Consider the following 22,893-nt stretch of genomic DNA (forward strand, 5'->3'; position numbering starts at 1 on the left):
GAGACACTTCATAATTGTCCTCTTCGTCTTCTGACTATTAAGACTGCTTTCCTGGTTGCCATCACCTCTGCTAGACGGGGGAGTGAGCTCCAGGCTCTCTCTTCTAAGCCTCCTTTCCTTTCTGTCCATCCGGACAAGGTTCTTTTCAGGACTCTTCCTTCCTTTCTCCCTAAGGTGGTAACTGCTTTTCACATCGGCCAGTCTGGTACACTGCCCACCCTCTTTCCGCCTCCGCATCTCTCGAAAGAGGAAGAGAGGCTCCACCGTCTGGACCCCAAACGAGCGCTGTCCTTCTATCTGGACCGCACGAAACCGTTCCGGGTAGACGACCAACTCTCTGTTGGCTACGTGGGTGCTAAGAAGGGGCGGGAAGTTCACAAGCGAACCATCTCTTGGTGGATCGTTTTGTGCATTAAGGCCTGTTATTCCTTGGCTAAGAAGGATCCTCCTGTGGGGCTGAGAGCCCATTCCACCCGGGCCACGGCGGCTACTACTGCCCTGGGACGGGGGAGTCCCTCTGCAGGGCATTTGTCAGGCAGCAACGTGGGCCTCGCTGCACACGTTTGCCAACCATTACTGCCTGGACAGCCAAGTCCGGAGAGACAGCTTCTTTGGCCGTTCTGTTCTCCAGGACTTCCTGGTGTGAACTTGGTTCGCAGACCCACCACCGGGGTTGGTATTGCTGGGGTATCTATTCTAAGGTAAGGAATCTAACTAACGTGTTTCTTTCAGATGAACAAGTTACTTACCTTCGGTAACGATATATCTGTAAAAAACATTAGTTAGTTAGATTCCTTATCGCCCCACCCATCCTCCCCGCTCTGCGAACTGATATCTAGGGTTAAGGTCATCCCTTTCAGGGCCCTAGATTCATGGCACCAGTGTCGGTCTCTTGCATGGCTCTGCGTTCCTGGCGCAGAAAGCTATGTACAAGAACTGACGTCAGCGCACGAGGGCGGAGTCTAAGTACTCCAACGTCATCCCGGCAATCACGACGACGGACGCAGAGCCACAGACAACGCCTAGCGACGCGCAAGGGAATTGCTGATAAAATCTTTCCGGATCCAGCCTGACGCCTGGGGATATTCTAAGGTAAGGAATCTAACTGACTAATGTTTCTTACAGATATATCGTTACCGAAGGTAAGTAACTTGTTCTTTAATATTAGCCCACATTGGAGTTCTACTCAAACGGTTACTCAGTGAGACTGCTCCTAGTGGCATAAGGTCAGCGCGGTCAGCGGTGCCTTTACTTTGTTCTGGATCATTCACTTTGCGAATTTTGGACTTCAATTCTACTCTTACACGGACGCGCTGCTGTGACTGACTGTTCATTGAGTATAGTCCACTAATAGTCATCAATATTCGTATTAGCCTTGAAAAAGTCTATCAGACGAAACATGTGTCGGCTAATCGTGTGCTGGGAATTTAAAAAAAAATTGGACTACAATAAAGCATATAAGAACTTCATTGGATGATCAGATGTGATTAATTGTACTCATTTGACGTTTCTCTATTGTCCTCCTCTTGTCATAAGATTCTTTCTATGGGAGCACACTGACCCATGACCAATACTGTTTTGGTTTACTTGGTTTGATTTTTTTCATTTTCTGTTATATGCATACTACTGGTTAGATGTGCATGCGACACCTCTGGGTAGTAGGTGTCTGAGGCTGACATAGCACCCAGTTGCCAATATAGCACCGTTATACTTATCACGCATATTATTGACACCTTGTAACATGTTTATAGTTTTGTATGTGCGGTTTTACCCTTCTAGGGGACACTACTACCTGTTCTCTCCTTGAGGCTCGAAAAATAGAACTGCTGATTACTTTGGCTGGGCTCAGTACAAGGATATTCCACACAAATTCATACTGTTTTCTGACACACAGTTAAACGCATGAGGGTTTGTACCCTTCTTCACCGTTCAGACAAAAGCAAACGCCCGCTAGTTACAAATAGAAGGTTGGAGATGCTCAAGATGATGAACAGCACTGAGCTCGACTTTATTGCAATCAAGGAAGAACTGAGAGCCACCTGTCCCATGGCGATGGAACATCGATATGTGTTGGACTTAATAAATGCAATGGAGAGAGGGTTGTATGCCAAGATCGGTGCGTCCTGCTGCAGTTTATACCAGGCAGTGACCTGGATAATGGAACTCTGACTCCTACAAAAAGACTTGCGTGAGGAAGGTCATGCCCCCGAGCAGAAATGGTACCTGAACTGGTTCTCCTGGCTCCAACCCCCCCCCCCCCACCCCCCCCTGTGGCTGAATGGACTGGCATGTCATTGTTGCTAGTTTTCATGTTTTTGTTGTGTGGTTTCCTGCTGTAAAAATGCAGTCCTCAAATTAGGTAAGTAGGGAATTAGTACCAGTTAAAACTGAATTCAACAAGTCCCCAATAATGTGAGTCTTGAAGTATGGGTTAGATAATGTAGTTGAAAATTCAACAAAAGGGGAAATGTTAATATTGATAAAATCAATGACATTTTTGTACATAAGAACGAAATCTCATCACTATTATCAATTTGCCTGTCATGAACTCTCCATCAACCCCTACCCAGAAATACGTGGTCAGGCAGGCTCTGCGACCTAATCCTGAGGTTACTGATTGACAGGTTACGGGTGGAGTAGCATGTAGCCAGCAGACACACGCACACTGGAAACTCTGGCCCATCCCCCAGATAAGCGCAGCAACATCACAATGGTCCAGGGAGACTGGCCCCAATAAAGCACACATGGCCAGAGGGCTGCGTGCAATCCCAAAACACCATGTGTAGGAAGGTGGATATCTGACTATGGTTACCCCCAACTTTTTGCCTAGTGTCTAGCTGGTTTTTTGAATTAGTTGGCCTGAGATCCTGCCATTCAGGGTCTCAGGCTGTCTGCTCTCTCTTTAAAATGGACTCCATGTACCCTAGCTACATACCCAATTGGTAAGGATCACCTTATTGGACCCTGTACAGTGTACCCTAGGTACCCAGGGCATAGGTGTACCCTAGGCCTCCCAGGGGCTGCAGCATGTATTATGCCACCCCTGCCCTGGCCTGGCCTTCCAATCAGACACAACTGGCTGATCATTTAGATGGGGCAAGGTCGTGTAATCACCCCTTGCTTAGATATAGTATACCTATATCTACCCTTAAAATAGACACATGTGTACCTATCAGCCACTCCTATGGCAGGCCTTAACAATCCTGGAGGCAGAGTGCTTGGTAACATGTGAGATGCTGCTCTAGCATGAGCTGAGCCTGTCTGCAGCTTTCGGAACCATGTCCTTATAGCTGTTCTATGATATAGCCTACCATATACTCTTAAATTGCCTTATAATCTTAAACGGTTATGGTAACTATGGTTTGGCTTTATCAAAACATGTCGTGTAAGGTGTCTAACACTTTGGAATAATACCCCCATACCCTTTCTGGTGATGAGGATATTATTCCTCCCTTCTAGAGGGAGAGACATGTTAAAATCCTACTTTGCTGTTTAACTCTGACCAAAGCCTCAGCATCACAGAATGGATGCTGCTGCCACAGACACTAGTCTGACCTCCTGCAGCTGGGAGCCCTCCCAGCCAGGGAGGCCTGGCCAATCGGTTTCCTGCTTGGGGAGGTGCTAGCACCTCCCCAGACAGACTTTAGTGTATTGGGGCAGGGAGGGCTGAAAGGAATGAGACATGCCTGGGGCACACAAGGTGTCCCATGCATAGTCCAGTTCAAACCGGCGCTGGGGCACTCCAGCCCAAGCTCTGGCGCAAAACTGGACAAAGGAAAGGGGGTGTAGCCACCCCCCTTCCTGGTCCCACCCATAGGAGGGACCTTGCAGGTAGCCCAGCCCACTAGCCCAGTATATCAGTAGGTAGCTGAGCCCTGCTAGATTAGATTAACCTGAATCTGCAACTTGAACAGAAACTCTGGACCTTCGACCTCAGGAAGAAGACTGAAGAAATCTCCCTTGTGGCCAAGGAGTGACCACCCTGGGCAACCAGGCACCATCCAGCGACCGCTGCTTGCTTTGCGACTGATCCTACGAGGGACGACTGCAGAGACTGACCAGCGCCGAGACTTCCAGACACCTCTGAACCAGATCCACATCTACAGCGAAGCTGAGACCCGTGGAGGCGACGAGGGACGTGGGACCGGCGACTTGGGAAAAGTTGCTAGTAACTGACTAGCGCGACTTCTGAGGCTTCCTCGAGGCTGTGCTTAGGGAATTGAGAAGCCCCCATCCCGAGCACCATCTGCAAAGAAGATCAGCTCCCCACACTTCACGTGTTCTGCGTGGGGCCCTTCTGCACCTGTGTTGCTCGACGTGTTGTCCGGTTGCTGGCCCGTTGGCTAGTGACCTCTGCGATGACGAACCTTTGTTTTCATCTTGCTGGTCCGGCTCCTCCAGACTGGCACCCGCTCCTCTGTGAAAGAGAAGCACCCCAGACCTTCCTGGTCTGCACCAGAAGCAAGTCCTCCATTCTGCGTGGGTTCCGCATGCCAAGGCTTGTTGGGTCCTAACTCGATATCGACGCCGCCGACAGCAAGAGCCTTCGTGGGACAGCTCACCTCCTGGTCCTGGTCGACCTCGACGCCTCCTGGTACCCGTGGCTGCTGCGACAAGCTTCACCTCTTCACCTGCATCTGCACGACATCGCCTGGTTCCTTCCTGGCTCCTGGCTGGTGACCTAGACTCTGTCCCTTCTGCTTGCAGGTATCCTTCCTTCTTGATTCCATCCTTGGGATCCACCGGACACTCTTCACTGACTGCCTGTCAGCAACTTTCCTTCAGGCATCCATAGGAGTCGACGACAAAACCCGACGCAAGTTCACACCTATGCACCCGCAGCCCGTGGGCTAGGTAACTTGAGTACTCCGGTGCTCACAAGGGTATTGACTATCCTAGGGTCTAGTTTCCAAGTCTCGAACTCCTAGCTATCCCAGAAGTGTCCTAAAACTGTTAATTTCTAATAACTACTATTTCTATCGACTTTTACGCGTGAGTGTTTCCACTCTGCACCTGAATACCGTGGGCCTCCTACTTCTTAACCTTTGGTAGTATAGTGTAGCCCCAGCGATTCCCTAGGCCTATCCTGTGTTCGTGACAGTGGTTATTACTTACCTGTGTGACTTAATGTATGCTTAAATAAGACTGTGTTGTACTTACCTCGAATCTCATAAAGAGTGCTGAGGGTTTGACTAGAATAAATGCATTCTATTTTTATATATATCTGTTGTGGTGTCCTTTCATTTGGTATTCTTTGTAAACCAACTCTTCCTGTTTTGCCAAATGCCTCTTGTCTTTTGTTTTTTCAAGGTAAATTCATATTTGAGAAACAAATCACTGATTGACTCTAAAATATTCTTAAAAAGAGGCAAAGCATATATCATTTTGGCCGTAATTTGATTTATGCCTTTTTAGTCAACGTATGGTTAAATAGCTTTGTTTTTGTTGAGTACAAAAAATAAAGGTGCTCAAGTTCTAGATGAACATAAAACTGATCAGCCATTCTGCAAATTCCTCTATAAATAAGGCTTTGGGGTATCTTTCTGTCTGTTCAGGGAATAAATCTGTCCAAAAGTACAGTTCCAGCATTAATTAGTTTAGCGCAGTCATACCCCTGTGAGGGGGAACAAGCTAACCTTCGGCTTAGAGAGCAGAGAAATGGCATTGGTACCGAGTAAACAATCCTATTAAATTTGATGTGAAGACTTTCTTCTCATCATTTAGTGACCAGTATATTCCAGAAATCTAAGGGGTCCAATTGGCATATGGTTTATTCCTCTTCAACCCAGGCATACAAAAGATTACTGCAAAGGTGAAAAAGCCAGTGATCTTAAAATACAATTCTTGGGTATGCTCTCCAGAAGAATTTGCTTCGCTTCAGGATTCTTCTGTACTCTTCTAGATATTTTATTATTTGTGGCCCAATCCTGAACAATGGACATGCTACTTGTGCCTCTATCCAAAACTGTCATATATCTTTTTTACTGTTCAAATGATTTTCGATAAAAGGAACAGATGTTCAGGGCAATAACCCAAAATGCACCATGAGAGAACCGAAAAATAATCTTAGCTTTACTGGATCCTCAGAAAAAACACGGACACTAAAAGGAACTACTTGGATAGTGGTAGACAGTGACACCAAGGTTTTTTTTAACACTGCATTATCAAGGCACAGTTGTTTTAGCTCTTGTGCTGTCTTAAGAGCACACAACACACATGCCAATACTGATGTCAGTTATTCTTCACTTTGCCTGATCACGCTTGATGTGACCGTCAATCTTAATATTATTTTTTCATTCAATTTGTGAAATTGTATTTAATAAATAAAAAAAAATCTTTTAGAAATACCCATCGGTTTTTTCCAAAGCAACATGCAAAAGAATTTTTCGAAAGACCACAAAATTGGTTTAACACAAAATACAACAAACTCAACACCACAAACTATATTGTTGGACACAACACAGACATGACATAAACAACAAATTCCACTTTGCAAAATAAAGTGCGCTTGAGTTCTGTGTTTCAAAAGCAATAATAATAATAAAACAAAAGGAAAAACAGTATAGCCTGGAAGTTTGAAATTTGGTACTGTTTTTTGGGGGGAAATAACAATAACCACCTTATTCAGGGCAACAACCAGACAGTGTTGTTTGGTTTTGATAATATTTAACAGTTTTGTTTACCAATGAGCCACATCGTGTATTTTTTTTTTTATAGCACACTTGTGTGATTACATGATAGTCGACACATTTCAAACCCAAAGACAAGTTAATGGGGTTCTCCTCAGGACTTAGAACTCAGAGAGCTGAAAAAAGAGAAAACGTACTCCTATTACCACTTCGGTTCAAACACTTGGGCAAGGCGAGCAATGCATAGAGGGCGCTGCCATTATGACGGTCTGGCCAGCCCCCGAGAAGGGAGGGGCAGGAGTCGCGCGCCACTGGATGACACGGCCCTGCCCCACCTCCGCAACAACCTATCCATGCGGGCAATTGGCCGGGGGCGTGAACCGGAAGCACTTCAGGTGTTTCTGGTTCTCGCGTTCGGCCAACGTCGGGGGGCCGGCAGGTTTAGACCAGCAACCTTTAAAAAGGGGCAGCGGGAGCAAGAGTAGTTTCTTGTCTTCTCCCGCTACACCTAGGGGTACCCAGGCCACCAGCGGCCCCTTATACTCGTTTTTTCCTTTTATCTTACAGGTTATCGAAGCGGAGCATCGAGTGGGGAACTGGACCGAGATCGGGAGTTTTCGCGGGGACCGTAGCATCGAGACGGACCGGTGTCGTGTGGACCGAAGCATCAAGGCAGACCGGAACACTTGCGGCGGAGCCTGCTGTGAGGCGAGAGCATGAGCGTCGACGGGCTGTGCAGCAAGGAGTGCGATAGCAGGATCAGCTGTTCGGTGGGCGTATGGAGGAGGCGCGAGCGGCCGCTGCCCGGAGCCCGGTGATTTCGCGTCTGTGCAGCTGAGTAGGACGGTGTGTGGTGCGAGGTGCGCGCTGGCACACGGGGGCGATTGTGAAGCGAGTGCACGTTTTGAGTCCGCTTTTGATTCCCTGCTTCAGGAGTTTCCAGCACACAGGTGCAGAGTGGCTTGGTAGTTAGGGGCAGAGGCTTGCACTCTCAAGGTTAAGTATTCAATTCCTGGTGTGTCAATATTGTAGTTCAGCTAGCTCAGTTAGTAGAGCGGGACACTCTTTATATATAAAAAAAAAAAAAAAAAAGGCAGCAGTGATTGGGTGTGCAAGGCATCGGTAGCAGTAAGGATTCGAATTGTGGGTTGGTGTAAGTTGATGTGAGGATATCAGCAGCGCCTACTGCTTTATAAGGGGAATCTGATTGGGTGTGCCTTGTTGTGGGGGTGTCAGCTGTTCCTGATCTGAGTTTTAAGCCTGTCAGCGATCCGTTTCTTCCCGGATTAAGCAAATCTGTTGCCAGCATATCGTGTCCCTGACTAGGTGATCTACCCCTTTTGCACAAGTTTGCGCAGTCCACAAGTTTGTGCAGTCTATGAATGCTGGAACTGCGCTGCATGTACCATTGGGGGGGTCATTTTTGACGGTCAATAGAGCATCATCTAGTTGTGTGGCTGGGTACTGGTCATTTGTGTCTCTTCTGTTTCAGGAATACTCCGGAATACAGCTGGGTCAGAGTTTTTGCGAATGCGCTGACAACGGCAAGCCTGAACTTCTAAGCGTAATTGGTGAGAGTATCTTTGGGTGCAGGGGGTGCTGCGCAACTACTGTCAGGTAAGGGTTTGGGCAGTGTCCCAGATCAGTGGGCAAGGGGGTGGCATGACACCTATTACGCAGTGCGCTTAGCGAGGGCACAATGGCACCAAAAGTGAGACGTATGGTAAAGAGATCTGTTATAAGTTGCCACTTGGTATGTTCCGCACTCCCCTCCCCTACCCCCCGCACTGGTATGGCTTAGAATGTTGTAGTGAAGGCAGCTTTGGAATGTTGACAGGCTGCCTTCACCTTAGAGTCTTATTGCCAGCAAGCTGAGGGTGCTAGTACATTTGGAACGTAATAAAGTACTTTGATCCTTACCTGGGTGACGAATTCACTTCATTTTGGCGACGAGGGGAACTGCGGCTGTGGCAGGGACAGCGTGGCACCCTTCCCTGCGAAGATTTCTGCTTGCTGGCGTAACGACGTGATCCTCCAGCTGAGAGAGATTTTATCGACTGAAACCTTAGTCACATGTCGGCGTAACCATCTCCGAAGGTGAGAGGATTAAGGCTGGAGGGGCTGGCGGCGGATTGGAAAATCACCGTAATTTCCACCGTGACTATGGAAACGGCTTGATGCCAACTCTGACAGCTGATGAGGGTGGAGAGCTCACGGGAGCCACCACGAATCTAGTGAAGCCCTATCGAGTCGGCGTAAGGGGCCCATCTGTCCTCTGGGGGTGAGGCGCCCTCGCGCCCCTTGCAACGGTGACTGTGTCTAATACCACCGGTGTCTTTAGTCTGCCGCCAGAGTTCTGCGAGGAGGTCAGTTGTTAGGAAGCGGGGTTTGTTAATCGCCTTCCTCAGCGTACTGACGGGGGAAATCTCACCCGCGGACCTGGCCTGAGGTGCGGTTTGGGAATCCCTCCGGATGCTTCCAAGGGAGTGAGCGTACAGCAACGAGGGGGGAGTCTAGGCCTGCGCCAGCGATCAACGGAGGAGCAGCGCATTCTTTCTGAGTGTCGGTGTGAGCGCGGAGCTGAGAGGAAGCCGCCTGTGAAACGTTGTCGAGGGATTAAGCTGTGTGCTGCCTCCAGGACTGTACGGTCGGTGTGGAAGACTGTCGCTTCTCCTAGACTGGCTCCCCTCATGGTACCAATCAAAGTTTCCTCAGAGGCACGATCGTTCCCTCACGGCCTGACAGGAATAGCAACAGGAAGGAGCGTCATAGCCTCACTGAGGGAACTCTGGGAGCTCACCACAAGGAAAATAGAAACAGGACTGTACATTGTGGGTGAAATATAGTAGGAGGAGTTGTAAAACTTCCAGCACAGGTGGCCCAAGGGCTTAAGTTAGTTGTATTTCGGTCAGACATATTTAAGGAGTGTTGAGAGTGGAGAATGATTTGTGTCCAAACTCCTTAGAGGGTTAACTGTGGGTTGGCTTGGAAAGGGGAGTCCGTTTGCTCAGAACACGCAATTTTGGTGAAAGTTCCTCACACCTGTAGAGGGTAGCAGAGGTTCAGTTGGTCATTGCACAGTGGTAAGTTGAGCGCACCCTTTGCAGAATGGCTGGGGCGGGGATGAGTCAACCGCCACCATTCCTGAATGAGTTGGGGGAACCAGAGATCCCTTGGAAAAGATGGGAAGGTATTTTTAAATCTTACCTGATAGCCATCGGGGTGGGAACTTCTCTAACATAAGGAAGCAGCATATACTGTTACATAATTTAGGAATACATGGTAGACAAATGTATGAGGACATAACCGGATGATTGGTGGAAGATGAGGTTCAGGACGAAGATGAAGGGGTTGATGTTTATGAATACACATTACGAAAGTTAGAGGCACATTTTAAAGTTAAAATCAATGTGGTTCTTGAAAGACACAAATTTTTCAAAAGAGTTCAAAGGAAAGAGGAGAAAGTGTCCTCATATATTGCAGTGTTGAGAGGTATGGCGGCTACATGTGAGTTTGGGACGATTACTGATTCTCTTATCAGAGACCAATTAGTAAGCTGCACCAACGAGGAGAAGGTACAGGAAGAATTGCTCACAAGGAATCCAGATCTAGAGGAAGCTATAAGTATAGCAAAAGGTCTGGAACACACAGCACTATGTATGAGAGAAATGAAAGTGTCAGAGGAAAGTAAAGAGAAAGCTACGTCTAAAGATGCGTTGAATGGGGAAGCAGTTTGTAAAGTGGAGAACAGGTACAAAGAGGGTGCGAGCAATAAGATGGAAGGTCTGAAATGTTTTAGGTGTGGGAACCACAATCCCTTAGCAAACAATTGGCGATGCCCAGCAAGGAATGTCACATGTAGGAGGTGCAACAGAAAGGGTCATTTTGCTAAAGTGTGCAACGTTAGTAGTACAAAGGTGCATATGGTTGAACACAAAGAAGAAGAGGTGGGGGAGGAGAAAAATTATATTTGTCAGATAGAGGATGAGAGCAAGGAGGATAATACACAGTACCCCACATGTGAGATAAGTCTGGATGGAGAAAAGTTCATAGTGTATGCTGACTCGTGTTCTCCTTTTACTCTAGTAGACAAGAATGTGTTCCATGAAAAATTTGTTAAGCACAACATCAAATTAGAGACAGCTGATATAGCTCCCTCAGGTTATAATAGAGTGCCCATCCCGTTGGAAGGGATGGTGAGAATGAGAATATCCTTCAAAGACAGGCACACTGTGGGGAAGGTATATGTAACCAGGGAGGGCTCAAGTCTATTAGGGTGGAAACACCAGAAGGAGTTGGGAATAAAGCTCGACCCCCAACAACCAGGAGCAGGTACTTCTCATAGATCCCCCAGGCGTGGGGTCCAATCTGGTTAAAGAATTCCCAGAGGTGTTTAATGAAAAGCTGGGGGTACTCAAAAACTACATGCATAAAATAGAGCTCAAGGAAGGGGCAACACCTGTCGTGCACAAAACACGCTCCATTCCCTTATTGATGAGGGAACCTTTAAGAATGGAACTGGAGAAATTGGTTGAACAAGGGGTCATACAAGAGACAGAATGCTCAGCATGGTTGGCGCCCATTGTAATAACGAGTAAGGATGGAGGTAAAAGCATTAGGCTATGTGTGGACTTGAGGGCGTTGAATGCCAACATTGTGGTGGACAGGCATCCCTTACCAAGAATACACAAAATGTTGAGTACATTGCAGGGAGCTAAGTTTTTTAGCGTGCTCGACCTCTCATCGGCCTACCACCAAATCACGCTGCATCCTGAGTCCCAACCATTGACTGCTTTCACCACTCCATTCGGCAACTATACATTTTTGAGGATGCCGTTTGGGCTGGCGTCGGCGGCATCAGCGTTTCAAAGAGCAATGCAACATGTGTTGAAAGATTGTCCTAAGTCAATGTGCTTTCAGGACGATATATTGATTTATGGGTCGAGCGACATTGAGCATAATGAGAATGCCAAAAGAGTACTCCAAAGGTTAAGGGAGGTAGGATTCACCACAAAAGAAAGCAAATGCAAAGTGGGAGTAACGTCTGTGGATTACTTAGAGCACACCATCTCGGAGGAGGGGATAAAGCCCAAAATAGATCTGGTAGAGGCAGTAAGGAGGGCACCCACTCCATCTTGTAAGGAAGAAGTTCTTTCGTTTTTGGGCTTAGCCGAATACATGGCTAAGTTCATTAAGAACTTTGCAATGATAGCACATCCCCTCAGGGAAATTAAAAAAAAAAACACGCCATTCTTGTGGGATAAGGAACAAGAACAGGCCTTCGAAAACATAAAGGAGTCAATAGTGTCAGCACCATTTATAGGCAATTTTGATATAAACAAGGACACTATAATCGCAACTGACGCAAGCGGCAAAAGAGTGGGAGCCATGCTTTCACAAAGAGTGGACGATACGGTGAAAGTAGTAGCTTTTGCATCAAGGTCCTTGTCTGGGGCAGAGTCCAACTACTCCACCATCGAGAAAGAGGCTATGGAGGTGTATTGGGCCGTTAAACATTTCAGTTTCTATGTTTGGGGTTTGCCATTCGAAGTATGCACGGACCATAAACCTTTGGTCAACTTGTTTGGTAACAAGGTCTTAGAAAATATGAATCCCCGCATAGCGAAATGGGTTCTAGGGTTGCAAGGCTACAATTTCAGAACTATATATGTACCGGGCCAACAGAATAAAGTAGCAGACTTTTTATCCAGAGCCCCAGTGGAGAGACAGGAGGAAGAAGTCAGTGGCAGGGAGAGTGTCCTGGAAATTAAACTCCCGGCTATGACTAAAGAACAGTGGGACGAACACATGGAACAGGACAATACCCTCCGGGAGGTGAAAACATGGGTTGTAAAAGGGTGGCCGAACAAATGCGGAGTCCTACCTGAGCACATACAACCATTTTGGAACGTACGCAACGAGCTGTCAATAGCAGGAGAGTATCTCCTCAAGGCTGGCAGAATAGTCCCCCCTGAGGGGTTAAGGAAACAAATCATTGACCTAACCCATGAGGGACACTTGGGTAGGAGTCTATGCAAGGCAAGATTGAGATCAGAATATTGGTTTCCAGGCATGGATTCGAGCATGGAAGAGAAAGTGAAAGAGTGTTACGCGTGCGGGGTAAGCGATAAATCCAAATGTATCAGGCGACCCCCACTTAGTCCAGTTGAGATTCCAAGGTCCCCGTGGGACAAGTTAGGATTTGACATCACAGGCCCTATTAACGCTAAGGGACCACAGCAATAGTACATTTTGGTGCTCATTGACTATTACTCTAATTGGGTCACCCACAAATTTGTGAACAACATCAACACCAGAGCTATAGTAGAATTCCTGAGTGACGTATTCTCAAAGGAGGGCATACCATCCACTTTGATCACAGACAACGGGGTACAATTGGTGTCGGAGGAGATGAGAGAGTTTCTAAGGGATATGTCCATAAAGCACATACGTACCCCATTGTACTGCCCTAGAGCCAATGGCAAAGTGGAGAGGGCTAACCGGATGTTGAAGGAGTGTATCCAACTAGCAGTCAAGTCGGGGGGGGACATTGAAGCGGCTCTGAGAGACATGCTCTGGTCCTACCACACAACACCAAGCCTATCCACGGGTCATACACCCTTTGAACTGTTGAGAGGTAGAAAGGCGGGTTCTAAATTGTCACCAAATTGGATGAAGCCTAAGGATCCTGTGTTGATCAATCCGGAAGAGTTCAGTAGGAAAGTTGAGTCAAGGCAAAAGATGTACAAAGAGAGATACGACAGCAAATGGGGTGCAACGGAAAGACCCTTTAGCAAAGGGCAAAGTGTGTATATTCGGAAACCTGTGAGTTTGGGAGGCAAAGGTGACAAGTTCTATGCCCCAGAAAAAATAAGAGAGGTGAAGAGAAATGTTGTCATCTTGGAAGACGGGAGAAAGTGGAGCATGGATCGGGTGGCCACAGGTCCGAGGGAGACTGACCAAGAGGGGCAAAGGGGAAATCAGGAACAAAGACCCAGAGCAAGGGTGACCCAAGAGGGAAGGGGGCTCAGACAACGCAACCCCCCTAGTTGGCACAAGGATTTCAGAATGGTATGAACATGGGGAATAACTCTCTGGTCTTTTCTGTTTTGCCCCTGCCTTATGTTGGAACACACGTGTTTCTGTTTCTCTTGGTTGTACTAATTTAGGGGGGAAGATGTGTTATAAGTTGCCACTTGGTATGTTCCGCACTCCCCTCCCCCCGCACTGGTATGGCTTAGAATGTTGTAGTGAAGGCAGCTTTGGAATGTTGACAGGCTGCCTTCACCTTAGTCTTATTGCCAGCAAGCTGAGGGTGCTAGTACATTTGGAACGTAATAAAGTACTTTGATCCTTACCTGGGTGACAAATTCACTTCAAGATCCCGCACGGATGCTATGTTGGAGGCCTTAATGCAACAAGTGCAGGTTATGAGGCAGGCCCTGACGTGATTACAAGATAGTGGATGGTCCAGAGGGAGGGGGGGTGGCCTAGGTGGCCTATTATACCTTCTAGGCCATACTCTCCACCTGTGGCAAAAAGGAGTAGGCCCAATTCAGGCAGTAGCGGGCCCAGAGGTGGCACAGGGAATGCCCCTAAAGAGAGTGTACCCCAACCTGCCGTTCCCACGCCAGACCCACTAAATAACGGTGAGACCCCCCCTATCCCTGATGTGCTGGTAGGGACACAGCCGCAGGCCCCAGGGGCCACTCCTGTAGGGACACAGCCACAGGCCCCAGGGGTTCCCCCAGTGGAAGGCACGGGTGGGACTACACCGGTCCAGCCAAATATTCTAGCCAATCTGGCGGTAGTATTGCCATGGCTGGAGACAGTGAGAAACTGTCTGCCGGCAGCGGGGCCGATGCCATGGAGAAGGCAAGACAAATAATGTCTCAAATGGGGAAGGCAAAGCGAGTGCAGAGCCGGTAGTACCGGCAGGAAGGACAACGCCGGCAGTTCCAACAGGAGCGGAATTACTGGGGGGCGCAAGACCGGTAACTGGTGGTGGAAGTCCAGCAGCGGCGGGCGCGCCACCGGTTCCAGAAACACAGAAGCCATCTGACTCTGCTGCAGCAGGTATGATAAAAACCCTGCCGCCACTAGGTTTGGGAGAACTGCGTTCGTCTAGGGAACAGTTGGGGCGGCACTTATCTCAAGAGACAAATGAAAAAATATGGAAAGGGGTGTATCATAACATTTTTTCTATGTTAATAGATGAGGCAGACAGGGAAGAAGATATGAAAAGCAAAGAGTGGTTGCTCCCCCGGGAATGGGCGAGTGTGACCATGAAATACAGAGTTGAGGAAAATTTGGCAAATTGGGTGCAGGCATTCACCATTTACATGGCAATTATGCTAGAACGTTTCCCGGAAATGGGGTCAGAAATGGCGTGCTACCAAAACAGAATAACGGTAGCGCAGGCCTCCCAGGTGGGTGATGGGTGGAAGCAATATGATGAAGAATTTAGAAGGGCAAAGGCCCATGACCCAACTCTAAGGTGGAATCAGACAGACATGTTTATCCATTTGAGGCATTTGGTGCAAGGCCAGACAGAGGGCCACAGAGGGCCAGTGCCAGAGAATGGTAGGTTTCAGCCCTTTCGCGCAGGCCCCTCCGGCAATGCGGGGGGCGCCGCAGGGAGGATGGGAAACGCAGGCAAAAAAGGGGTGTGTTTTGATTTCAATAAAAAGACCTGCGACAGGGCTCTAGGCATGTGTCGGTTCAAACATAATTGTGGCTTCTGTGGAAACGCATCCCACCCAGACTCCAAATGTCTCAAAAAGTCCAGGGAGAGGGGTGCCAGGAAGCAGGATTGAAGGTATTGCACTGGAATTAACCAGCTCCCCTGTAAACATTCCCGCCATGATTCCTTGGTTAAATATTTACAACTGCCCAGAAGCTGCACAAATTATCAGAGAGGGGTTCCTGACCGGTTTTAGGATACCGGCGCAGGGTTACAAAGGGGTGGCGTACTGCAGAAATCCGATATCAGTTGGGGAAAATAGTAATATTGCAGCGCAAAAAATTGAGAAAGAGATCAGACTGGGAAGAGTGGCAGGCCCATTTGATAGCGTCCCAATGACTGATTTTGTATGTTTCCGTTTGTTGCCTGTGCACCCGTTAGACTTTCACCTGCTGGGTTTCCAATTTCACGGACAGCACTATGTGGACAAATGCATGCCAATGGGTTGCTCAGTGTCTTGTGCCTTTTTTGAGAAATCTGAAAGAAACACGTTAGTTAGATTCCTCACCTTAGAATATCCCCAGGCGTCCGGCTGGATCCGGAAAGATTTTTCGTCAGCAATACCCCATGCGCGTCGCTAGGTGTTGTCTGCGGCTCCGCGTCCGTCGTCTGCGTCGTGCGCCGGAATGACTGTCGGAGTACTTAGACGCCGCCCTCGCACGTGGACGTCAGTTCTTCTTTTTTCCGCGCCAGACAGCGCCGATCCGGGAAGAGATTACCCCTTAGTAAATTTTTGACTAAACTTTTTGACTCTTTTTGGTCTTTTGTCGACTCTACTCTGGTGCCGGTAGGATGCCTGGATTTAAGGCCTGTGACGCCTGTCATCGCCTGATGTCGGTGACGGATCACCATCGCCGGTGCCTTTACTGCCTGGGGGCCGACCACGACGCGGAGTCGTGCCCCGATGGTCAGGCCTTGATGTCAAAGGCTAGGCGGGAGCAGTCCCGTAAGCTTCTCGAGCGTCGGCACTCGGCTCCGCGCCGCTCCCGGTCCAGGAGGAGGTCCAAGGACCGGTCGCGGAGCCGCAGTCACCATCATCGCTCGTCGGGCTCGAAGTCTTCGGGTAAGTCGAAGCGATCAAAGAAGTCCAAGAGGCGACACCGCACTTCGAACTCCCCTCGCCGATCGCGCGACTCGGCCGAGGGTCAGGGTGGTCCCACCCCCGCGGCGCCGCAGGAGCCGCGTCCGTCTCCATACCCGCCGGTACCTGGGACTGACGCGACTCCGGCGGAGCTCAGTGCCTTCCTCTCGGCCATGAGGGGCCTGGCTCCGCCGTCGACGCCTGCCGGCGCGCATTCGGGCCCCGCGGGCTCGACTGGGCGACCTCGCGTGCCGGCGACTCCGGCCCCGGCGTCGTCGATGACTTCGGTCCCAACGCCGCAGGTCCCCGAGGGATCCAGGCCTGGATCTGTCGGCGCCGGTCGACCTCACGACGCCTCCTCCGCCGGCGCCGACACCGGTTCCACCTCCGGCGCCGTCTCCGGACGACACCGTTCCCCGGTTTAGCCCCTGTCCGGACCCGGCGCCGGCACGGCGCCGCCCGGCACTGCACCCGACGCCGATGGATGACAGTTTAATCTACCGTCCGGCGCCGATCGTTCCTCCTGTTTATCAGGAATCGGATGACGGGGGCGACTGGGAGGGACTGGGACCCTATGGCCCTCCAGGGTCAACTTTCACAGGACTGGGCAGATGAACTGGGGGATGCCAGTGGTCTGGACACTTCGCCGGATGCTGGCTTCATCTCTCCTCCAACTGTGGCTTCGGAGGAAGGTGCAGCTTTTTCAGTGGTGCTGCGCAAGGCGGCCGAAGCCCTGGGGCTCGAGTTGCCTGCTGTGGCCGCGAGGACTAATATCCTCACAGAGGTGCTTCAACCGTCAGCAAGCTCCACAGAGCCTCTGCTGCAGTTCAATGAGGCCTTCATCGACATTCTGCAGGGCACTTGGTCCAAGCCCTCCACAGTTCCTCCTGTGGATCGGAACGTGGCCCGGCGCCACTGCCCTGCCCTGGGCGACCCCAGTTTTCTGTCCCAACACCCCACCCCCGAGAGCCTGGTTGTCCAGGCCTCCACTTCACAATCCTCCTTCCCGTCCGCTCCTCCGGATCGGGAATCCAAGAGGCTGGAACAGTTCGGAAAGAAACTGTTCTCTTCCCTGAGTTTGGGCCTGCGGTCTTTGAACACCGCTTGCCTCTTGGACCGTTTCTCCCACTCTCTGTGGGATGCGGTGGAGGACGTGCTGCCACTGTGTCCGGAGAAGGCCCGGACACGTCTCTCCCAGGCACTTGCTGATGGGCGAGATGCAGCGCGACATGCTATACGGTGTGGACTTGACACCACGGACACGCTGGGTAGGGTGATTTCCACCACGTTGGCGCTCCGGCGCCACGCCTGGCTGAGGTCCACGTCTTTTTCGGGGGATGTCCAGAGTACCCTCATGGATATGCCCTTTGACGACGCTCGCCTTTTTGGTGAGAAGGCGGATAGTGCGCTGGCTCGTTTTAAGGACTCCCGGGCTACGGCCACGTCCTTGGGTCTCTCGCCCCACGGCCGCACACTTCCGCCTTTCGCCCCTTTCGTGGCCAAGGAAGGGGCGCCTCCTCACGTCCGCCTAGCCACCGGCCGCAGAACCAACCTGCACCCGGTCGCGGACGTGGGTTCCGCTGTGGCGGTTCTAGAGGACAATGCGGTCAGTCCACATCCACCCCGGCAGCATCCGCCTCAAAGCCCTCCTAGTCCGAGCTTTCAGGCCCATTCCACGCCAGTGGGCGGCAGTTCGCCATCACCTGCTCCAATGGCGCTCCATCACTTCGGACAGGTGGGTGCTGCAAATCGTCCGAAGGGGCTACTCCCTCCCCTTCGAGACGACCCCTCCAGCCATGCCACCGCAGTGCCACCGTATATCGAAGGATCACTTGCATCTTCTGCGGGAGGAAGTTACGGCCCTCTTGGCCAAAGAGGCCGTTGAGCGCGTTCCTGGTCCAGAAGTAGGACGTGGTTGCTATTCCCACTACTTTCTGGTTCCCAAGAAGGGCAAAGGGGGCCTACGCCCTATCTTGGACCTCAGGAGCGTCAACACTTTCCTCCGGAAGGAACGGTTCAAGATGCTAACTTTAGCTCAGGTTCTGGCTGCCCTCGACCCTGGAGACTGGATGGTAGCGTTGGACTTGCAGGACGCCTATTTTCACATCCCCGTCCTGCCGGCCCACCGGCGTTACCTGCGGTTCACGGTGGGTCAGGAGCACTTTCAGTTCACCGTGCTCCCCTTCGGCCTCACCAGTGCCCTTTTTGGTGAGAAGGCGGATAGTGCGCTGGCTCGTTTTAAGGACTCCCGGGCTACGGCCACGTCCTTGGGTCTCTCTGCCCCACGAGAAAGCGGTACACAAACGGACCATCTCACGGTGGGTCGTGTTGTGTATTAAACTTTGTTACTCCTTGGCAAAAAAGGACCCTCCTGTTGGGTTGAGGGCCCATTCCACCCGGGCCACAGCGGCTACTACTGCCCTGGGCCGGGGAGTTCCCTTGCGGGACATCTGTCAGGCGGCGACGTGGGCTTCACTGCACACGTTTGCCAAGCACTATTGCCTGGACAGCCAAGTCCGGAGAGACGGCTTCTTTGGCCGTTCTGTTCTCCAGGACTTTCTGGTGTGATCGTGGTTCGCAGACCCACCACCGGGGTTGGTATTGCTGGGGTATCTATTCTAAGGTGAGGAATATAACTAACGTGTTTCTTTCAGATGAACAAGTTACTTACCTTTGGTAACGATGTATCTGTAAGAAACATTAGTTAGTTAGATAGTTAGGTGCAGCGGGAGCAAGAGTAGTCTCTTGTCTTCTCCCGCTGCACCTAGGGGTACCCGGGCCACCAGCGGCCCCTTAAACTCGTTTTCCCACCCTCCATCCCCTAAGGCAGGTAGCATTTGAAGGTGTAGTAGGGGGTACGTGTTTGATACAAAAAATAGAGGTAATGGGTGGTGTAAGGATATTAGGAATTTTTTGATGTGCTTTCATTTTCAGGTATATCTACTAAAAATTGTTGTATGCTGTGGAGTTCAGTGCAATGTCATGTTTTACGTAATTAATGTCTGCAATCAGTTTGCAGTAACATGGAATAGCTATTACTACGTGTGCAATAAATGTCATATTTTAGTGTGTCCTCGGTCAGGCGGTAATGTCCTGATTGGTAAGCCTAGTATTCGGCCCTGAGCGGCCAGCATCACAGCCGGTCTGTAGGCTGTCGGTGTGCGGGGGTCAGGAGAGTTACTCTTTCCAGTAGGCCTGTGGCCACCCTCGCACGCGCATGCGCATCAGGGCGCAAGTGCGTAGAACTGCCAAACAAGGTATATCAAGGATTTCTAATCCAAGAAGGGGACTTAGGCAGTACCAGGCCATATTCATTAAATCCACACCATCCACGAATTAAAAATTACAAAGGACCGCTTTATGAGATCTGCCAATCTCCTCTGTTAGATGTCTCCTAGGTCTGCCATGATACTCTTATTCCAATACTAAAAGCGAGAAAAGAAGAAGCAAACCAAGTCTTAGATTCTGTCTCGAATGTGATTGCTGATTTAGCCCAAACGCGGGGCTGTTCAATTCGAAATGCGCTGTGCTTACGAAAGCGCGCAATGGTATGAGCTTGTGCAGTGTGGTCAACCCGAGCGGGAATACTCCAGGTAATTGAATGTGCGACAGACATAAAGCCACTCACTTTGTTTTTTTGAAGAAAGCGTGTGAGACCTTGTGTAGTCTTTTTTTGTTGATGTTGAAAGGCCACTTTGTTTTGTACTCTGGGCAACTGATGAAAAGAAACGTGAAATGATTAAAGCGAGTTATTAGGCGAGTCAAAAGTGAATTCAGTCCTGGCATACCTGGTTGTTTTTCGTCAGAGCGTGGGCGCAACTACTCAGTTCCCGAACAATTGTTTATCTAAAAGGGAGAGAGGGGGCACCAAGTCACGAAGTCAGTGAAGCTTGAAAACAGTTGAGATGGAAAAAACAGCCTGCTTTTGCAAACAGATCTGCACCATACAAAATCCTGAACGTACCTGATCCTTTTTACCCTATTGGATGAGGCTCCCCAGACCCGTTGCTCTTTGTCACTGTGGGTAACCCAAGTCCACTGTTGGCATTCTTTATTTGATTTCCAGATTTTGCACGTGCCGCGTGTTGCAACGGAATCTCCTGGGGATTCTAGGGAGTGTAGTTGTTGTTGGTTGGGGGAATCGCCAAGTTTTTAGGAAAAGCTAGTTGAGAAGCTGTTTTATTGAAAATCGGTTTTCAAGGTCCTGCCTCTGTTATCAGAGTAAAAGCGCAGATTGTTAAAAAAAAAAAAAAATCTGTGTAAAAGTGTTCCCTTTTTGTGGCTCATTTCCTGAAGACTTCTGGGAAATTGAGTTTTCTGTGTAGGAAGTAATCACTAAGGATTTTCGTGCCTTCCTTCAAAAATGACTTATGGAGTCACGACGTTCAAATTGTGGGATATTTTTTGAAAATACGCCCAGCAGAATGTCTACAGATTATAAATTTCAGACATTTTGTTTAATCCATCGACTACTGTGTTGAATTTCACTATTCGCACAGCCTCCCTTTGCGTTAGTTTCCTGTTCAAGTCACCACCGCAGGGTCTTTTTCAACTTTTGATATGAAGTCCACCATATCTCATTCTCAGTATGATTGTGGCCAATCCAGTAAGTGACTACTGGAACCATGAGGATCATTTTGTGAATCCTGGATTTGTGTTGCGGTATCCGCTGTCTCACTTCCTGGTTTGTTTTTCCAATATATAGTTTTGGGCACGGGCACAATATTCCATAGACTACATTTTTTGTTTTGCAATTGGAAAACGAGTTGTTTCCAATTGGTGGTGTTATATGTGAATAAGGATCCTTCAATGGTTAGGTTACAGCAAACACATGTTCCACACCTATGATGACCAACAATAGGTGGTAAACACAGTTGTTCACGTAGTATGTTTTTGGTCGATGTTTTTGGCAGTGCTGCACGTATCACTTGATTGCCAATACTGCTTTCTTTTTTTGAGGACAAGAAGTGGTCTGGTAAAAGATGTGTCAAGGTTCTGAATCAAGTGCCAATTTTGATTAATCACTTTTTTCAATTGATTAGTCCAAGGACCGAATGTGGTCACCCCTACAAGACGTTCAATTTTGGACTTTTCATTTTTGTGTAGAAGTTCCTCTCGAGGTTTCCACCATGCTCTTTTCATAGTATGTTTCAAACGTTTTTTTGGGTATCCTCATGCTTTTAGCTTTTCAATCGGATTGTTAGCATGGAATGTATATTCAGTTCTCATCCAGGGGATACTCATCAATAGTCATAATTTATGAATAATCCCCACCCACGTGCGGGATCCCAGAGCATATAGAAAATACATATATATACATATATATGCATATGTGAAAACATACATGCAGCCTAAATTGTTTCAAACATGGCAAAAATGCTGAAAATTACATAGGTTTGCATTGTAGTACCCCTAACCCATAAGGAAACAAGCATTGGCATAGCCAATAGGTCTCGCTTTGGGACCTTATAAGTATTTAGTTATGCAACTGTTGCATGGCTAAACACTTATAAGGTTCCAAAAGCGAGACCTATTGGCTATGCCAATGCTTGTTTTTAAGCTTATGAGCATGATGACAGATTTGCAAGTGGTGATGGGGGTGCGAGGGCCATTTAAGTGAAGTAGGGCCAGGTTGCCGTAATTGTGGTTGAAGTGTGGAGCAATAAGGAGCTGGGTGAAGCAGGATTGTGAATTATTTTTTAAAGCGAGTTGAGGTGCCTGCGATATCCTGGGAAAAACAGTGGACAGGACGGGGAGAGTCAGCCATTCAGTGGCACCAGCAAGGGATAGAACGTAGGGATGGTTTAAATAAATTAATTTAAAAAACATGACAAATGGGAAGGGGATTAGGTGGCGGAAGCAATTCGGACAGCAAGTGTAAGCGGAGAGCAACTCACAAGAAAGAGAGTAAACAAGCGGCCGCGAAAGTGATCGCGATCAAACATCAAAGCGAAAGTGAAAGTAATCGCGGTAAAGTACGGTGCGCGCGCCCGCGCACATGCACTGTAGCTCTAGGCTGGCCTGGTAGCACTTTTTGGAGCCCTCTCAATAAGTCTCGCCAGACCAGCGCATGCGCTGGGCCAGGCGAGACCTAAAAAGGAAGCACTAAACCAATTGTCACACAACAATGCTTTATTGCCATAAAGCAAACTTGTAATTGCAGGCATTTGCCTGTAGGCTGCAGTAGAGTATCAAGAAAACAAAGAAAACTGACACCTTGCCTTTAAGGCATTAGAGTAGGGGAACCGTGCCTTTAAGACCTGCAGGAGACCCCTTGCTCCCATGATGCACCACAGGTGACAGTTAGGTCAGTTCTTTTTTCCAGCTCCTTCTATGAGGATCCTGGAGCTTGAGCTCTTCAGTTTTTTGACTGAAAGTTTTTCTCTTCAGATTTTCTCAGAAAATTCGACGTTTTCTGGCTCCTGAAAGCTTATTCTGCT

Source organism: Triturus cristatus, chromosome 2_2, assembly GCF_964204655.1.
Source record: "Triturus cristatus chromosome 2_2, aTriCri1.1, whole genome shotgun sequence".
NCBI classification, from domain to species: Eukaryota; Metazoa; Chordata; class Amphibia; order Caudata; family Salamandridae; genus Triturus; species Triturus cristatus.